The 18,325-nt window shown below is 39.5% G+C and overlaps 1 protein-coding gene across 2 annotated transcripts in view; it reads left to right on the forward strand.

Annotated features, from left to right (window-relative positions):
- LOC126092530 (uncharacterized) overlaps positions 1-18,325 on the forward strand; it is a 205,691-nt gene that overhangs the window by 41,750 nt on the left and 145,616 nt on the right. The window lies entirely within an intron of this gene.

Raw genomic sequence — 18,325 nt, forward strand, 5'->3', positions numbered from 1 at the left:
AGAATTTAGAATTTCATTGCTGGTAACATCAGGTTTCTTTCAGTTTCCTGTCCGTAGTACTAAGTGGACAGTTTTGCTGTTTACATGTGAGACTAGCTCAGGGATCTTTCCATGAACAATTCTGCAGTTAACTGGTACTGTATTCACATTTTCTTTCTCCATTCTGACATAATGAGTGCTTATCTCTGTAATTATTGGTGCTGCTATTCTGTTTACCAATATGCTACTCACTTGCCCTGGTTAAGAAGTAAGTTGCCAAATTATTTGATTAGCACCATGTTTAGTTGTTCTGGAGGAAAACTTTAATCTACATTTGAAAACACTTCTACTGCCTGACAGACAGTTTATTTCAATGGTAAGTGTACCAAAGAGTTTTATATGACTGCTGCACTCTTTTTTGTGTCAAAGATAAATTCATTAGAGGGAAATACTGATCATTTTTACTTCTGATATTGTATTAGTAAATATATCTCTTATTCTTCAACTGCAGTGGATTGTGAACAAAAAGTTTAATGATTGAATAAATTTACAAGGGGTTCCACAAGGCTCAGTTCTAGGCCCACTTTACCCACAAATATAAATTATTATTCAGCTTTATTAGCTGATGACACATCATTGTAGAATCCTCATTTTGATTTCTCTCCATGTAGATGGACACAAAGGAAAAAAAAAATCTTATTTTTTAATTAAAAAAATGTTTCACTCACTTTCTCAGTAGGGTGTCCTACTTATTTTTCATATCCTTTTACAGTCTCTGTATGTGTCTTGACAAATATTATATCTATTCGTAGTCATAGAACATGTCTTTTACTTCATAGTCTCCTACCTTCAAAAAATTACTTCATCCACTTCGCCTTCTTCTTCACCTTTGATCATACCATACTGCCTTTTAAAGTATAAATCTCATAATGTATCACAGTGCCAAATGTTCCTTTTCTCCACAGTTGACACAGCATGAGGAATTCCTTCCCACATTTTATCTTGCTTTTTGAAATACACCTAGTGATGACAAGGTAGCTGTAACAAGAGTTGGTCACAGAATTACAAATTTTTGTATTATGTGATACATTTTACTCTTATTTCACTTAGTAAATAATAGTAATAATAATGTTATAGCCTGTGGTCTTACCATTTTGAATATTTCTCAGGTATTCACCCGGGTGGCATTGTCAAAAATGTGTGATGTTTTGGCAAGCGATTTCCCACCGTCATATACCGTTCCTACTGGGCACTGCCTTTTTATCTCCTCTCCACTGCCCATGCACCTGGCTGGCCATCCATGGGCTCAGACCTGGTGCAGTGTTGGGGGAAGCAAGCCATTTGTACGCGATCCGGGCCCTCAGTCACACTGCTGTTACCACTGGACACAGTTTTCTGCCAACATGGTGACAATACATCCTCATCTTCTTCAGTTGTCTTAACAGGAGTGGATTTCTGTGTAGATTGCCGTTGTACTTTGACTATGCTCGAGGCTGGGTCCCAGGTCTAGCTTCATTGTAAACTGCTGCCTTAATTTATTAGTTCCTCATGTAGCCTGATCTCTACAGCTTCATTTACAGTACACTCCCAGAAGGTCTTGGATGGTTGCAACAACTCGATAATGACGTAATTCATGAAGTGTGCATAGAGGATGCAGTGGCCTGCCACAGCGGACTTTGTTTATGCTCAGGGCATCTCCCTTGTACTGTTCAGATAGTACACATAGTGTGTTGGGTGGAACACACATTTAAAATTATGTTTCTGAAGTATTGTTCAGATTTTTGCTGATGCGTTCCCGATGTATAGGATATCACTGTCGCAGCATGTCTTGCTTCATTCTCAGCAGGCTGTGACCTCAGCTTATTTGGTCTTGTGGCTCATTGTATCTTGTGGCTGCTGTATCCATTCATACAGAAAACAGCCTGTGAGTGCTGCAGTCGGCTGTTGGACTCTTGGTCCGAGATTTTGTGTGCTCTGTGCACCAGTGTGCTTAGGCCACCTTGTTGTAAAGAGGCATGACAGCTGCCACATGCAAGTACAAATCTATACGCGTCAATTTACAATAGATGCTGTGTCCTAGTGTGCCGGCTGGTCTATGCTTGACCAGCACATCCAGAAATGGAGTTGATTACTTTCTTCTACCTTCATTGTAAGTTAGATGTTGTGGTGCAGAGAATTCAGGTCTTGCAGGAAGTCTTGTAGGTAATTTCATCCGCGTGGCCAAATTTTGAAGTTATTGTCTAAATATCGGGAAAAAGATAAGAGCAAGAGCCTCTAGAGAGTGACTCCAGGGCTTCTTGAAATGCTTCTGTAGACATACTGGCCACCACTGGTGATAGTGGGCAGCCCATCATCTTTCCGTCTGTAAGTTCATCGTAATTTCTGTCAAAAAGAAATAGATTGATGTAAGCTTGAATTCAAACAATTTCTTTTGTGCTAGTCCAAACTTTTTTTCCTACAAGGCTTAGGGAGGCTCTTAGAGATACCATTGTAAAGAGAGAGATCACATTGAAGCTCACCGTGAGGCATTCTTTGAGCCAGTTTGAAGTTCTGGAGCTACTGGATGAAATGCATTGAATTCCATATGTGGTGCTGGCATTCGCTCGCAAAGGGGCTGAGCATCGCTGATGGGTGTTTTGCTAATTCATATGTTGGTGTGCCTATGTTCCAAATAATTGGATGGGGTGGCATTCCTTCCTTGCGGGCTTTAAGTACTCGGTAAAGTCTAGGCGTCATGGCTGCTTGTGGACAAAGTCTCTCTATTGCCTTCTTGTTTTGGAATGTGTGTTGGAGAAGCTCAGTGATCTTCCTCTTCACTCGGGCAGTAGTATAATCTTCTGTCCTCATGTAGGTTTTGTCCCCTAATAGGTCATAAATTTTTAATCTGCTGGGAGAATGTCTGTCTCAGAATCTTCTCAGAACCACTTAAGTACTTTCCTTTTGGAATGTTTGGCTTCAGTGGACAGCCATGGTAGTGTATGGCATGTTTCAAGTATTATTTCCTCTACCCCGCGGGAGTGCAAGGGCAACCTGTTCCACTGCACTGATAATTCAGCTGGTGCTAGGGTTTTTTATGTGGGTGTGAAGTTTAGCACCTTTCCTAGTACAGTTGTCAATTATTTTATCTATATAATTGATAAAGTTCTCTGAGGTTCTTCTTGCAATGATTCAGTCATGAGGCATTCATATTTAATTGCTTGTCTGCAAGTGTTCAGCAGCCAAGCTGTTTTTGCTTGAGACAGCAAACTGCATCTATCCACTCTCCCAGTTCAGGGGAGAATGTTGACGCCAACTGTAGGTGGAGCGTGAACATTCTCTTGAGCGATCTTGCTAAATCTGCGTCGAGTGTAGCAAATTCTCCCCCTGACTGGGGCCAAGCTGGCTCTTTTTGTGATCTGGTTGGTGGCTGGAATTGTGATACGATGCATGACCTTTGTGAAAGATGGTGTTATTGTGTCCTGTCCTTCCTGTTCTGAAGCTTGTCAAGCTCCTTAATTTTGAAGTGCATCTCCTCCTTGCAGAGATACTTAATGTGGGACTTCAGATTTTTCTGGCACAGGAAGATTTTGAGTATTTCCTAGGTATTCAGTTGGGTGATGTTATCCTTAAAGTGCAATGTTTCGGCAAGCTGACTTCTTGCCATCTTCAGGCGTTCCTGATGATTGATTGACATCAGCCTGATGCTGCCATTATATTCCCTCTCACACCTGACACAGTGGTGGGGGAAGTATTTCGCTGGGACGCGATCTGAGGCTATCAGTCACACTGCCATCACCACTGGGCAAAGGTCTCTGCCAGCGTGGACACAGTATGTCCTTGTCTTCCTCAGTTGACATGACAGGAGCAGATTTCCACATAGATTGATGCTGTGTGTATAAAATGTACAACCTCTTAGAGGGCATTGCCTGCAGGAGCATAGAAAACAATTCTACAACCGAGTGAAGAGGAAGACCACCGAGCTTCTCCAACTCACATTTCAAGACATGAACACAGTAAAGTGATCTCGTCCACGAGCAGCCTCGACCCGTAGGCTTTAGGGATTACCTAAAGTCCACAAGAAAGGAATGCCAATATGCCCTATTGTTAGCAGCATAAGCACACCAACATATGAATTAGCACACCACCTGACAGCCAGCACCATAAACGAAATTCAGTGCAAGTGATGTCTCTCTTTACAAGGGTACCTCTAAGAGACTCCCTAAGTGCCATAAGAGAAAAGCTTAACACAGCACTAATGAAACAGTTTGAATTTGTGTCTACATTAGTCTACTGTCCATTCAGTGGGAATTACTATGAACAAACAGATGGAGTGTAGAGCTGTCCACGATCACCGCTGTGGCCAGTTTATGGAGGCATTTGAGGAAGATGCCCTAAGATCAACAGTGCAGAAACCTTCATCTTTTTTTCCAATATGTAGATCTGACTGTATGGACAGTACCTACTGACTCCCTGTGGTGCTTGAATTCGCTGCACCAAAACATCAAATTCACAATAGAGATAGAAGAAAATAATCAACTTCCTTTTCTGGATGTGCTTTTCAAGTGAAGACAATGTCAGAGGCACACTAGGACACAGCTTCTACTGTAAACTGATGCATACAGACTTGTACTTGTGTGTCTGCTGCTGTCATGCCTCTTCAGAACAAGGTGGTGTAAGCACACTGGTGCACAAAGTATATGGAATCTCGGACCAAGACAGTCTGACAGACAAATTGCAGGACCTACAGGCTGTGTTCCATACAAACAGTTATAACTACCGCCAAATGCAGTGTGCCACAAGACACAAAAGCCAACGTCACAGTCTGCTGAGGCTGAAACAAGACCTGTTTTGACAGTGATTATCTCATACATTGGGAATGCTTCAGGAAAAATCAGAAGAATACTCCATAACAAAACTTCAAGTGTGTGATCTGCCCACCAGTCAAGACGTAAGTCTTGTTGGTATCATTCAAGAATGACCTAGAGTAAGATGGAGAGTTAAAAGTTTTGTTATAGCTTTATGAGGTATTGTTTGTTTATATTGCATTTAGTGTGTGTGTGAATGATTTTAAGTACCACTGGTGTATATAAGAGCCCGAAAATTATTTGTGCAGGCAGCCAGAAAGTAACTGAGAAAGCTTCTGCCCACAATCTACAGCCCACACAACCTAGCTCAGTGAACTGTAATAAAATGTTCTAACTCACTATTTGTAGTCACAAGGAGTGAGGCACTTTGGTGATAAGTGCAAGTTTACTCTTTTTAACAAATCAGTACATTTGAGAAAAGTTCACAACACAAATAAGTATTTTTTGAAATTCATTAAAGTTTTTCTATTGTGATCAGCACTTGATACAGTTCAGAGATGACTTGTGATCATCACTTGATACAGTTAAGAGATGACCTCTCCTTGGAAGTTCTAAGTATGGCTAATTATCACTCTGTCTGTTAATTAAGTACAGTTAATTGCTCACCGTAAAAGTCATGAATAAGTTACTCCACCTGCCACATGGTTTTCAACAACACTATGGTCAGTGCACAACATAAAAACATCAGAACTAAAATGCAGGCTTTCCAGGAAATTATCGATCCATGAAAAGTCACCCCTACGCATTCGCACAAAATGTGTGATAACTGATTTGGTCAATAAACGCTTAAGTCAGTTGTCTTCAGTGCCATCCAAGGGTTAAGATATGCGGTCGTGGATAGAAGTAGAGCACATCCTGAAATGTAGCGAGATACATGACGGATGACTGACAATGATCAAATGAATCTATGTACTGCTACGGTGGTGCTTTAATACTGTTGGTTTGGTTTTGCACCGAATGGCAACAACAGAACACCTGTAGTTAGAATGCCATAAGCACCTGCAGTACAAATTGCACCCTTTCTGCCTATAAGATCTTACATATATTTATTTGTTGAAGACTAACAAGTTCCTGAAGTTTTCTATGAGGAATACTGTACTCTGTGTATGATCCATAAAAATATCAAGTGGATAGCTTTAAATTCAGACTTCTAGAATTTCTCTAAGGAACGGAGGGTAGATTGTGACCTCTGAATTATGTCTGTTGTACCAGCTGTACCTCTGTAAAGTTACATAATTATCTTTCAGTTTGGTACAGCTTCATCACTACTTCTAATGAACATGGTGCTGTAATTTTTTCATTCTGACTTACTTCTAAAGGCTCCTTAATCTACCATGATTTTACAAATTTTAGTACATAAATCAGTTTTTACTTAGTAACTTTAAAAATAAGAGAGGTAACGTCATAAAAATCTCTGCAGTTTGATTTTGCACAAAGTGGAATCTAAATCCAAAATTACAATGTTATATCTTTCATAATATTTTGTACTTTTGAAATTTTCGATTTTTGTGGAAACTAATCAGTGGGATCATGCTGAAACTCAAAGTATATAACATTGGTATGGTTTTACATGATCTGGCAAAGTATTGTCTGAATGCTTGTGCACATATTATGTACTGCTGACCAATTCACTCGCTTGCTGCTGTTGCCGTGTTGCCATGTAGCCATAAGACTTGCTTCTCCACATAAGATCTCCAGAAACTGGGAGTCTGCAACATCTCTTGTCAGTGTGGGAAAATCTGTGTTGGCAAGGCTATCCGGATGGTACAGGAGAGATGTGCTGAGCTTAAAGACTGCACTGACAATGGACAGCTGACAAAGCTCACTGTGACACAGCCTTGCATCTCCCACAGGTATGTCATCAATTACAGCAACCCCAAATTGATGCAACAGTCCAACATCTTATTGGATTGTAGTGAAAAAGAGCTGTAGAGATCTGGCTACATGAGGAACTAATAAATAAAGGCAGCAGTTTTCAGCTAAGCATGGCTTGGGACCCAGCCTTCAGCATGATCAAAGCACAGCAGCAACCTACGTGAAAATCTGCACATGTCGTGCCAGCTGAACAGACAAGGGGATGTATTGTTATTTTGCCAGCAGAGACTTGTGCCAATCAGCACCCATTCAGCGTCCACTCAGCGTACTGAGGGCCTTGGATTGCATCCCAGCAACACACTTCTCCCACTGCAGCACCACATTTGCACCCTAGATTTCTGGCCAGAGGCCTTGGGCATGGGGAGAGGCTATAAAGTTGACATCCAGCAGAAGACAGTCAGTCACCAGGGTTGTCTGAAGATGGCAAGAAGTCAGCTTGCTGAAATATCGTGCCTTCTGGATGACACCACCTGGGTGAAAAAGCTTAGAAATTTTCAAAATCCTCATTTTCTGTGAAAATCTAAAAGCCCATTCATTACCATTGTGAAACCTGCTCCTCAGCATTCCTTGAGGTCATAACAATACCCAATTAACTTCCCATTTGTGTGAATGGTAACCACTGGCAAATATACAGAGTGAACTGAACTATCAGGTGGCCAAATGTTGTTCACTGCACAAAATCTATGAACTGAACACCTATTTAAGTATGCCTGACCACCTCCCCCCTCCTCCCCACCCCCCCCACACTTTTTTGTGTTTCATCCACTATGCAACATACTTCTTGCTGATCTCTAATGTGTACCTGCCCTCCACACTATAGGTGACTATTTCACGTGTAGTAGGCACTGTGTACTGACGCTCTACAAGGTGAGACATAATAAGGAAAAATATTCAGAAGACCACTTGCTGCTACATGACTTATGAACCATTGTTTTCTTCCTCTCCCATACTTATTGTTCACAAAAAAGTTAACCATTTAATAAGACACTGGACCCCAAGATCTCTCTCATTCTTCAACAGTTGTTGGTGTCCTGAATTGCATCTTCCAGTGCTGGGAAGGGAATTGTGAATTGTGTTTCATTCCTCTCATGATGTACATTTGCAATCCATTTGGTCTGCGTACAGGAGACATGTCAGAAATTTATAATACAGTTACAGTGATTTTTTTACATTAATAAATAATGGCACTACACTAAATAATAACACTTTAAGGATGTTTCTTGGAATATGTAACACATTGTACCCAGCTCAAATTTCCAGTTTGCCCTGCATGAATTCATCCACTGAGTAATAACACTTCAGTGGCAGCACCTCATATAGCTTTCTTTTAAGTGAACCTAAATTCATCTGCATCAACTTGTTTCCTTTTAATTTATTACAAATTTTCATTCCCATGTATTGAGGTACCTGGGTATACAGTCTGAGGCGGTGGGTGGGGGAGCATAAAATTTTCATTGTTTCTGGTATCATGTGAATGGACAAAATGGTTTCCCTCAAATAATTCATGCCTGGTGTACAAAAATATAATAATCTCATATATGTATAAAGATGGCAAAGTTAATATTTTAAGTTTTCTAAATGATGGTTGACATTGTTCTTTGTGATTTGCAGTGCACATATTTCAAATTATTTTTTTCTGTATTTTTAGTATCCACACTATGTTTGTCGAGTTAACCCAAAAAACAATACTGTACCTAATAATGGATTCAAAGTAGCTTGTATATACTACTTTTCATGTGTCCAAGTCAGTTGCAGTTGATAATATTTGCATTGCAAATGCAAAGCTGCTCAGTTTGTTTGTCATGTATTCAATGTGTGCCTGCCAGCTCAAATTTTTATCTACATTTAAACCTAAGAATTTGACAGAGTCATCTTCTTCTGTATCTTGATTGTTGTGTACAATCGTAATCTGCTCACATTTTGACTGTTTGGTTTTCAACTGCATCATCGAGTCTCAGATACGTTCAGATTCAACCCGTTTAGCTGAAACCAAGCTTCAAAGGTGCTGAGGGTTCTGATAACAGATTTGGGATTTTTTTCCAAATCCTGATCTTCAGCTAAGACAGAAGGATCATCTGCAAACAGAACTGAAGGGAAGAGTTGCAACAGTTGTAGAACTTGTGAAACAAGTATTTCTTACAGTACACATGAAGTTTTTGGCTTTAAACAGAAATAATGACAATTGGCTGAACGAAAAATTTTGTAAACAGTGTGGGCAAATTATACAGCTTTGCCTATCTTTCCTCCTGAATTGTGCAGACACACAGCAATTGTCAAAAGCCTTCTCTGAACATTTCCCAATTTTATAAAATTTAGTTGCATTGCTCTTTATTGACAGAGGAACCTGGGAAAAGAATTTTGTGATCGTATCTCAATGTATGACAGTATGCAGGAAATGTTATCATTTATTACTCTCACTGTTTACTATCAGTGATGAAGTCTCACCCAAAAGTGGGAAAGTACCTTTGTTTTTTTATGAAAGCAAACAGTGGAAAATCCAGGATGGAATGTAACAATATTATGAGAAGGAAAGTTGCTACTCACCTTATAGTGGAGATGCTGAGTCACAGATAGGCACAACAAAAAGACACATTTATAGCTTTTGGCCATTAAGGCCTTTGTCAGCAACACACACACACACACACACACACACACACACACACAAACAAATAATACTTACCCCCTCCCCACCTCTCCCCTGCCCTCTGTCTAAGCTGCAGCCCTTCACTGTCTGCCACACCCACCATACTGTCCCTCCCCCCTCCCTGACCCAGCCTCCTCCTTACCCCCACACAGTCGCCACTCCCATCATGCACTGATGCTGCTGCTCGCAGTGTGGTTTCAGTTGCCTGAGACCGCAGTTGTGTGTGTGAGTTGCGGTTTTGCACGTGTGTATGTGTGTGTGTGTGTGTGTGTGTGTGTGTTTGTTGTTGTTGTTGTTGTTGTTGATGGATTTAATGGCTAAAAGCTATAATTGTGAGAGTCATTTTGTTGTTGTTCATCTGCAAAGTTATCTGTATTCCGTTAATGTAATTTTTTGTCTGTTTATGTTGTTTAATATGATATAAATTCTACTTGGTATGTCAATGGTTGTAAGTAGCTGTTGACTAAATTAGAATTATTATACAGCAGAAAACAAGGTATGTTAATAAAAATTTATTTACTATTGTGCATTTTGATATAATTTTTATTATTTGGTGTGTGTAAGCGATCATATTTTTGCACAAAGTGTAAAACCACTTTCTTATTGTCATTCTGTGACCTCCAGATGGCAGTTTTTTCGGAAGTTTTAAGTAATGTCATCATACATTTTCCTCAGTTTCATAAAGGACGTACCAATCATTTAAAAGTCCTTTTAACAAATATCATCTTATTTATGCATTTTGTGTTTTCATGGATAAGTCTTTAAGCATTCTCTGCCTGTATAAATTGTCTACTCACATCTCTTTAAATTGTTCTGCATCTCCTTTGCGTATCAATTTGTTTACTGTCAATCATCTGTGTATTTTTGTAATGTGGTTGTTTAATTATCCTACATTTAGGTGCGTCTAATTCTACCTGTAGTGGCATTGATTTATTTCTAATGTGGTGTTCTCCTACCCAGCCTGTTACTCTCAGAAATTTCGTGTCAGCAGTTTCTACTTTGTGTAAAGCTTCTTTTGTAGGTACTTGGCATTCATTCCCATGAACAAGTGCCAGTAGACCCGTAGTCTCATAGAAAATTACTCCTGTTTCTGCTCTGTTCTTCAGAGGTTGAATTTTATTCCTAATATATGCGTGAATTTAATTTATTGAATATAATAGAGGGAAACATTCCACGTGGGAAAAATATATCTAAAAAGAAAGATGATGAGACTTACCAAACAAAAGTGCTGGCAGGTCGATAGACACACAAACAAGCACAAACATACACACAAAATTCTAGCTTTCGCAACCAACGGCTGCTTCGTCAGGAAAGAGGGAAGGAGAGGGAAAGACGAAAGGATGTGGGTTTTAAGGGAGAGGGTAAGGAGTCATTCCAATCCCGGGAGCGGAAAGACTTACCTTAGGGGGAAAAAAGGACGGGTATACACTCGCACACACACATATATTTGTCTGCTTGTGTCTGTGTATATGCGGATGGATATGTGTGTGTGCGATTGTATACCTGTCCTTTTTTCCCCCTAAGGTAAGTCTTTCCGCTCCCGGGATTGGAATGACTCCTTACCCTCTCCCTTAAAACCCACATCCTTTCGTCTTTCCCTCTCCTTCCCTCTTTCCTGACGAAGCAGCCGTTGGTTGCGAAAGCTAGAATTTTGTGTGTATGTTTGTGTGTCTATCGACCTGCCAGCGCTTTTGTTTGGTAAGTCTCATTATCTTTCTTTTTAGATAAATTTAATTTATTGGTTTAATGTGCAGGAGACTCAAGAAATTGTGATGATTTTATTGGTCAATATCCAGTACTGGACGAAGCTGCCTCTAAACTTTTCCATGTATTACACGTTTGAATACTGTGAGTTTCCAATACCACCTACACACCTTTTTTTATGTCATCATCTTGGTCTTTCCTTGGAATCCAGAAAAGCACTTCCATTTTCAAATGGGATATTTGCTGGAATAACTAAAAAATTACAAAGAAACAGATGATTAGTAAATACTTACCTTCAGATGTTGAAATTTCAACTACTGACAAAAGACTAATTTAAAAGTAGAGAAAAAAAGAAACTATACCTAACTTTTGGAAGTGTTAGTTCCTTGCTCATGGAGGAAATAGGCTTAGTTTGTGAAAGATTTGAAAGCAGGGGCTTGTTACCCAGACCTCAACTTGAGAGGGGCGCAGTTGTTGCGAGATGGCAGGGAGACAAGGAACTTCCTTGGTCCATCTATCTACATTCCATTCACTTCGCTGTATGTCTTGTACACCTTCATTTAATTTGTTATTGAGGTTGTGGTTTCACTCTAGTCTATTTGCTGGTCTGTTTCTTTTTTGTTTCCCTGTATCTCAAAGTAAATTCCACTGTACATCTATCCTTGAATGGTTTTCATATTAAAACTCTGTCAGTCACTGCCATAAGTGAAAATTGGTAGCACAAACTGACTGAAAATTTTCCATTTCCGATACATCAGAAGATTAGCTTTAGGTTATCAGAAGCCTTCCAGACTATTTTTAATCTTCTGTTTATTTCTTTTGCTATGCATACTACCATTGTCTTCAGCTGCTTTAAATACAAAGACGGATCATTAGTTCTGTGGCATCATTGCTCATTTGCACAGTTTTCTTTTCTATATATGTTGATTGTACATTATTTTAATCTTCTTATGATTTATATTCAAATCTACTTTCAAAATGCTATAGAAAGTTCTTCCATACATCGCTGAAATTCATCTGCAGTAGAGGTGAACAGTAAAATACCATCAGTAAGATCAAAATGGTTCAAATATGTTCCATTAACACTCATTGGTTTTCATTATTCCGATTCATGGGATCTGAAAACTTCCTCTAGGACGTCTGAGGATAGTTTATGTGAAATGGAATCTACATACCTGACTCTTCTTTCCACTTTGAATGTCTCACTATTCTGAGAAAGTTTAATTTAATCCATACTATTGATGTTTGGCTATTTGAGATCCAGTGATGGATAAAGGCCACCTGTAGAGTTTCAAAGTGTGCTATGGTCTTCATCTAAAAGCATACATGTAGCTCCTGCATATTTTCTAATGTCGATCTGCTCACCTTCCATTGGGTTATCACCTACCTCTTTTTATTATTTCATCAAATCCAGCAAGGAATTTCCTTAGCATATCTATGATTTTTACTCCCTTTGTCATAAAATTCTAGGACAGGTGTCTCTTTATATAGAAAATTGCACTTACCAGGTAATGATCCTAACTTCTATCGAAGTGGTCCCCTTTCGCTATCTATACACAGTTGCCAATGTTTCTGGAGGCCTTAGGAACAAGCAGGGCAATTTTCAGCTGTGAAGCTTGTAAGCTCATTTGTCACAGCCCCTTGGATGTCTGCAATATTTTAAGGAAGCTTTCTTTTCAGATGCCATTTCATTCACAGAAACAAGAAACTGGTGATCTACTTGGTAACAGATAAAGCATTATTGGGTCATGCAGTAAGATCCAGTACTAAGAATGCCACAAATCAGGGCAGCGATGACAGATTGCTTGTCGCAAACTTTTCAGGACTTCGATGTGAAGAGAATGCAGTCAACACTGTCTTTGTTCTCGAAGGTTGTTGATAGACTTTTTTTGTGGCTGGTGATCCAGAAATCTGCCACTCAGTACTTTGATGCTTCATGTGAGGGTCATACTGGTAGCACCAATTTTCATCCCCCACCAATAATCTTTGACAGAAGTTTGGGATCACCTCTTGCTCTGTCCAGTATTTTAGCAGAAATTATTCGTCTTTCCTCTTGCTGTTCGTCTACTAGTATGTGAAGGATGAGTTTTTGCAATAAGTTTCCGTTTCCTAAATCTTTGCGTAAAATCTTATGACACACACACACACACACACACACATCATGATTTAAGTTCTTGTGATGTCACATGCACAGTTACATGATGATCTTCTTGTAATAACTGCCTTACATGCTCAGTGTTTGCATCGGTATGTGCTGTAGTTGGGCAACCAGCTCAGGGATTGTCTTGCACAGAGTCTTGCCTTCATAAAATCTTTTGTGCCACTCAAAAACACAACTTCTTGAAAGTCCTTCAGCTGCATATGCTTGCTTATTCTTTGTCCATGTTTCACTAGGGGCTTTTTCTGAGCTTAATACAGAACTTAATATTACTCATTGCACTCAATCAGCGTCCTTTGTATCAGCGTAACTAATGCGCCAAGAATCCAAATAGTGTGTTGCTAAATCCAGCCCTGCCACCTAGTGAGTCTGCGCAGAAACATGAAAAAGGTCATTTCAAGGACACACACACATACTAGGTAACATGAAAACAACGTTTGTTCCTTGCAAACTCATAAATAAAAATGTCTGTCATGGAACTTTTCTGACAAAGGGAATATATTGTTATGCACACTTATATAGGTTGTACCAGTGCCTTGTTTCTCAAGAGCTGTTAGTGCAGATAAAAGTGACTCGAAATCAGTGTAAACACATTACTCCATTCTGTAATTTCATTTGTGACTTAAAAGTGTTCCACTCTGGTATATTCTGTTTGAAAGCCAGTTGTCTTCATTGCCGAATCAAAATCACAACTTTACTTTGTGGTAGAAGATAATTGTAGTAAATATTTTTTACTTCAGAAGATTTTTTACTTTGTAGAGAGGAGGCTACCAGGTCCGTAATTTAGTGTATGTTGCCTTCTTCTTTTCTTAGGATGTAGAACAAGCATGCATTGCCACATTTGTGAATAGATTTTCTGTTGAAATGCTATTACGTCCTAGTGTTTTTCCTTTCTTGCCCCCCCCCCCCCCCCCCCCTAAATGGATTTATACACATAATTTGGCATTACATAATGGTATAAATTAGGATAGACAGCTAGTCACCACATAGAGTAGGAGGTGTTGAGCAGCGGACCTAAAAATAGAATCTGTCAGGGTTTCGACTTCCTCTCGTCATGCTTGGAAATAAGAAATGTAATCCCCACTGTCCTTCTCATCTCTCTCTCTGTCATACTTCGTGGCCCACCCAGTCTACAAAATATCCTTTTCTGTCCCTATTCCAACCCAGCTACAAAATGTCTCATATTTCCACCAAAAAAAAAAAAAAAATCAAACAGTAGAAAATCCAGGATGGAATGTAACAATATTATGAAAAGGATAGTTGCTACTCACCATACAGCGGAGATGCTGAGTTAATAGTGGACAGACAGATACACACACACTCACGCAAACGCAACTGTGAGAGTTGTGTTTGCTTGTGTGTGTGTGTGTGTGTGTGGGGGGGGGGGGGGGGTGTCTATTTTTGACAAAAGCCATTGTTTACCAAAAGCTTAATTTGTGACAGTCTTTTTGTCGTGTCTATCTGCGACTCATCATCTCTGCTATATGGTGAGTAGCAACTATCCTTTCCACAATATTGTTACAATCCTGCAAAAGACCTAGATGCAAGCTCTGTCACACATATCCTACCACTGTCAGCTACTCCAGGCCTGTCACTGCCATTTCCTGTCCCTTGAAAGGCAGGGCCACCTGTGAAAGAAGCTATGTGGTCTACTAACTGAGCTGCAACCACTTTATGGCATTCTGCATCGGCACGACCTCCGACAAGCTGTCTGTCCACATGAATGAACACTGCTGAACTGTGCCCAAGAGACAGACAGACCACCCAGTTGCTGAGCATGCTGCCCAACAAGATTTGATTGACTTCAGTGACTGCTCCATGGTCCATCCCATTCAGATTCTTCCCAGTATCTTCAGCTTTTCTGAATTCACTTAAAATAACTGTTCTTACAACATATCCTTTATTCTCACAACCTAGTTCCTATCCTCACTTGCCATATCCCCTTCCCTGCTTTCACTTCAGCCTCACACACACTTACCCCACAATGCACCTGCACAGTCCTTTACCCTTCTCTGCTTTCCTTCTTTATTACATTCAGCATGACCTCCCTATGCTGCATCCAGCAACCCACCAACCTGTTCCCATCTCATCCTTGCACACTCCCATCATCTTCCCGAACCCCTACCCTACTATCCCTCCCTCTTCCAGGCCATTGCCTCTTCTGTATCCCCACTACCAATCCGTGCTGAGAATACTACTCACACTAGTAACATCTAAGCACCCAGACGACAGTGGACATGTGTATGTGAGCTGTGTATGTATGAATGTGTGTGTGTTTTTTCATCTGTTGAAGGATTTTGTAACTTATTCAACAGTCTACTTTTAAATGTGCCTGCCGGGATCCTGTATGTAGTGGGTGGCAACTGTTCTAATTCATATTTTTCTTCCTGGATTTTCTTTTATTTAATTTCATTATTCACCAACATCACTGAGTGTTTTTCAACAAACAAGATAGAATGTGGGACTGGAATTCTTTGTGCTGCATCAACTGTGGTGAAATGGAATATTTAGAACCATCAAACACTATGAGATTTATACTTCAAAAAGCATTAGGATATGATCAAAGCTGAAGGAGGAGTGGAGGAAGTAATTTTTTTGTAGGATGGGCTAAAGAATGAGACTCAAAGGGATGACAAATTGAATGACATGTTGTATGACTAAGAACAAATGTAATATTGCCCAAGACACATACAGAAACTGTAGGAGGATATGAAAAATAAATAGGAATTGAATGGAACTTTTTTTCTGTTAATATTATGAAAGGGAAAGTTGCTACTCGCCATATAGTGGAGATACTTAGTCGCAGATAGGCACAACAAAAAGCTGTCACAAATAAAGCTTTCGGCCATTAAGGCCTTCGTCAGTCATAGATGACGTGTGTCTGTCATCTATTGTTGACGAAGGCCTTGATGGCCGAAAGCTTTATTTTTGACAGTCTCTTTGTTGTGCCTCTCTGCGACTCAGCGCCTCCACTGTATGGTGAGTAGCAACTTTCTTTTCCATAATATTGTTACATTCCATCCTGGATTTTTCATTGTTTGTTTTTTTCCTAATAAAAAGAGTATTTTTATGACAATCAGTTCCAGTGAACAGATTACATCCCAGAGGCAGCTGCTGAAGCAAGTGATGGAAGGATCAGTTGTAGTATTGATTATGGAGAGGTTTATCTCAAATACACCAGTTTACTAGCACTATCTGCACACATTTTTTTGGTGCCTGTCCATGTGAGAAGAAACCATGAGGGCTGTTCTGTAGAATACAATCAGGACATACTAATAGTGTTGCACTTTGTTAATGATCTAACATTTTATTTGAATCAGGAGGCAAAATTAATCCTTTTTAAGATGGTAAGGCATTATTGTCAAGCTGATAAAAGAACCATCCACAGGCAAATAGTAAATGAAATTTTTTTTATTGAAGTTATTAATGGACTAGCTTTAAACTCTGAAAAAACATACACCATACAGTTTTTATTTCCTTTCTTTACTGGCATTTGGGCCATCGCTCTACAGCCATCCATCACATTTACATGGTCTCATTCTTGGTGGTTATTCTGCTGTGCACTTCGTTTATTTGCTATTTACAAAAAAAATTAGGGCGTGAATAAATGACACCACTAGAGATTACTCGCAAAGTAAGTATACTATGATAATTAAAAAAGAAAACCAAATCATAATAAAAAAACTATATATCCTGTATACAGTCTGCCTAGATAGTTAGATCACACATATTTGAGTGATTGAACATCATATTTGATAATACATAATAATTCCAATCCCGAAAAAAGCAGGTGTCGACAGATGTGAAAATTACCGAACTATCAGTTTAATAAGCCACAGCTGCAAAATACTAACACAAATTCTTTACAGACTAATGGAAAAAACTAATAGAAGCCGACCTCAGGGAAGATCAGTTTGGATTCTGTAAGAAATATTGGAACACGTGAGGCAATACTGACCTTACGACTCATCTAATAAGAAAGATTAAGGAAAGGCAAACCTACGTTTCTAGCATTTGTAGACTTGAGAAAGCTTTTGACAATGTTGACTGGAATACTCTCTTTCAAATTCTAAGGTGGCAGGGGTAAAATACAGGGAGCAAAAGGCTATTTACAATTTGTACAGAAACAGATGGCAGTTATAAGAATCGAGGGACATGAAAGGGAAGCAGTGGTGGGTAAGGGAGTGATACACGGTTGTAGCCTATCCTGATGTTATTCAATCTGTATATTGAGCAAGCAGTAAAGGAAACAAAAGAAAAATTCAGAGTAGGAATTAAAATCCATGGAGAAGAAATAAAAACTTTGAGGTTCGTCAATGACATTGTAATTCTGTTTGAGACAGCAAAGGACCTGGAAGAGCAGTCGAACGGAATGGACAGTGTTTTGAAGAAGGATGATATAAGATGAACATCAACAGAAGCAAAACGAAGATAATGGAATGTAGTGGAATTAAATCGGGTGATGCTGCGGGAATTAGATTAGGAAATGAGAGGCTTAAAGTAGCAAATTAGTTTTGCTATTTGGGGAGCAAAATAACTGATGATGGTCGAAGTAAAGAGGATGTAAATGTATATTGGCAATGACAAGGAAAGCGTTTCTGAAGAAGAGAAATTTGTTAACATCGAGTATAGTTTTAAGTGCCAGGAAGTCGTTTCTGAAAGTATTTGTATGGAGTGTAGCCATGTATGGAAGTGAAACATGGACGATAAATAGTTTAGACAAGAAGAGAATAGAAGCTTTCGAAATGTGGTGCTGCAGAAGAATGCTGAAGATTAGATGGGTAGATGACAACTAATGAGGAGGTATTGAATAGAATTGTAGAGAAGAGAAATTTGTTGCACAATTTGACTAGAAGAAGGCATCAGTTGGTAGGGCATATTCTGAGGCATCAAGGGATCATAAATTTAGTATTGGAGGGCAGCGTGGAGGGAAAAATTGTAGAGGGAGACCAATACACTAAACAGATTCAGAAGGATGTAGGTTGCAGTAGGTACTGGGAGATGAAGAAGCTTGCACAGGATAGAGTAGCATGGAGAGCTGCATCAAGCCAGTCTCTGGACTGAAGAACCCAGCAACAACAACATTTTATAATAGTTCACTCTTCCGGGTCGACAGCAACA

This window comes from Schistocerca cancellata, chromosome 7, assembly GCF_023864275.1.
Source record: "Schistocerca cancellata isolate TAMUIC-IGC-003103 chromosome 7, iqSchCanc2.1, whole genome shotgun sequence".
In the NCBI taxonomy this organism is placed as follows: Eukaryota; Metazoa; Arthropoda; class Insecta; order Orthoptera; family Acrididae; genus Schistocerca; species Schistocerca cancellata.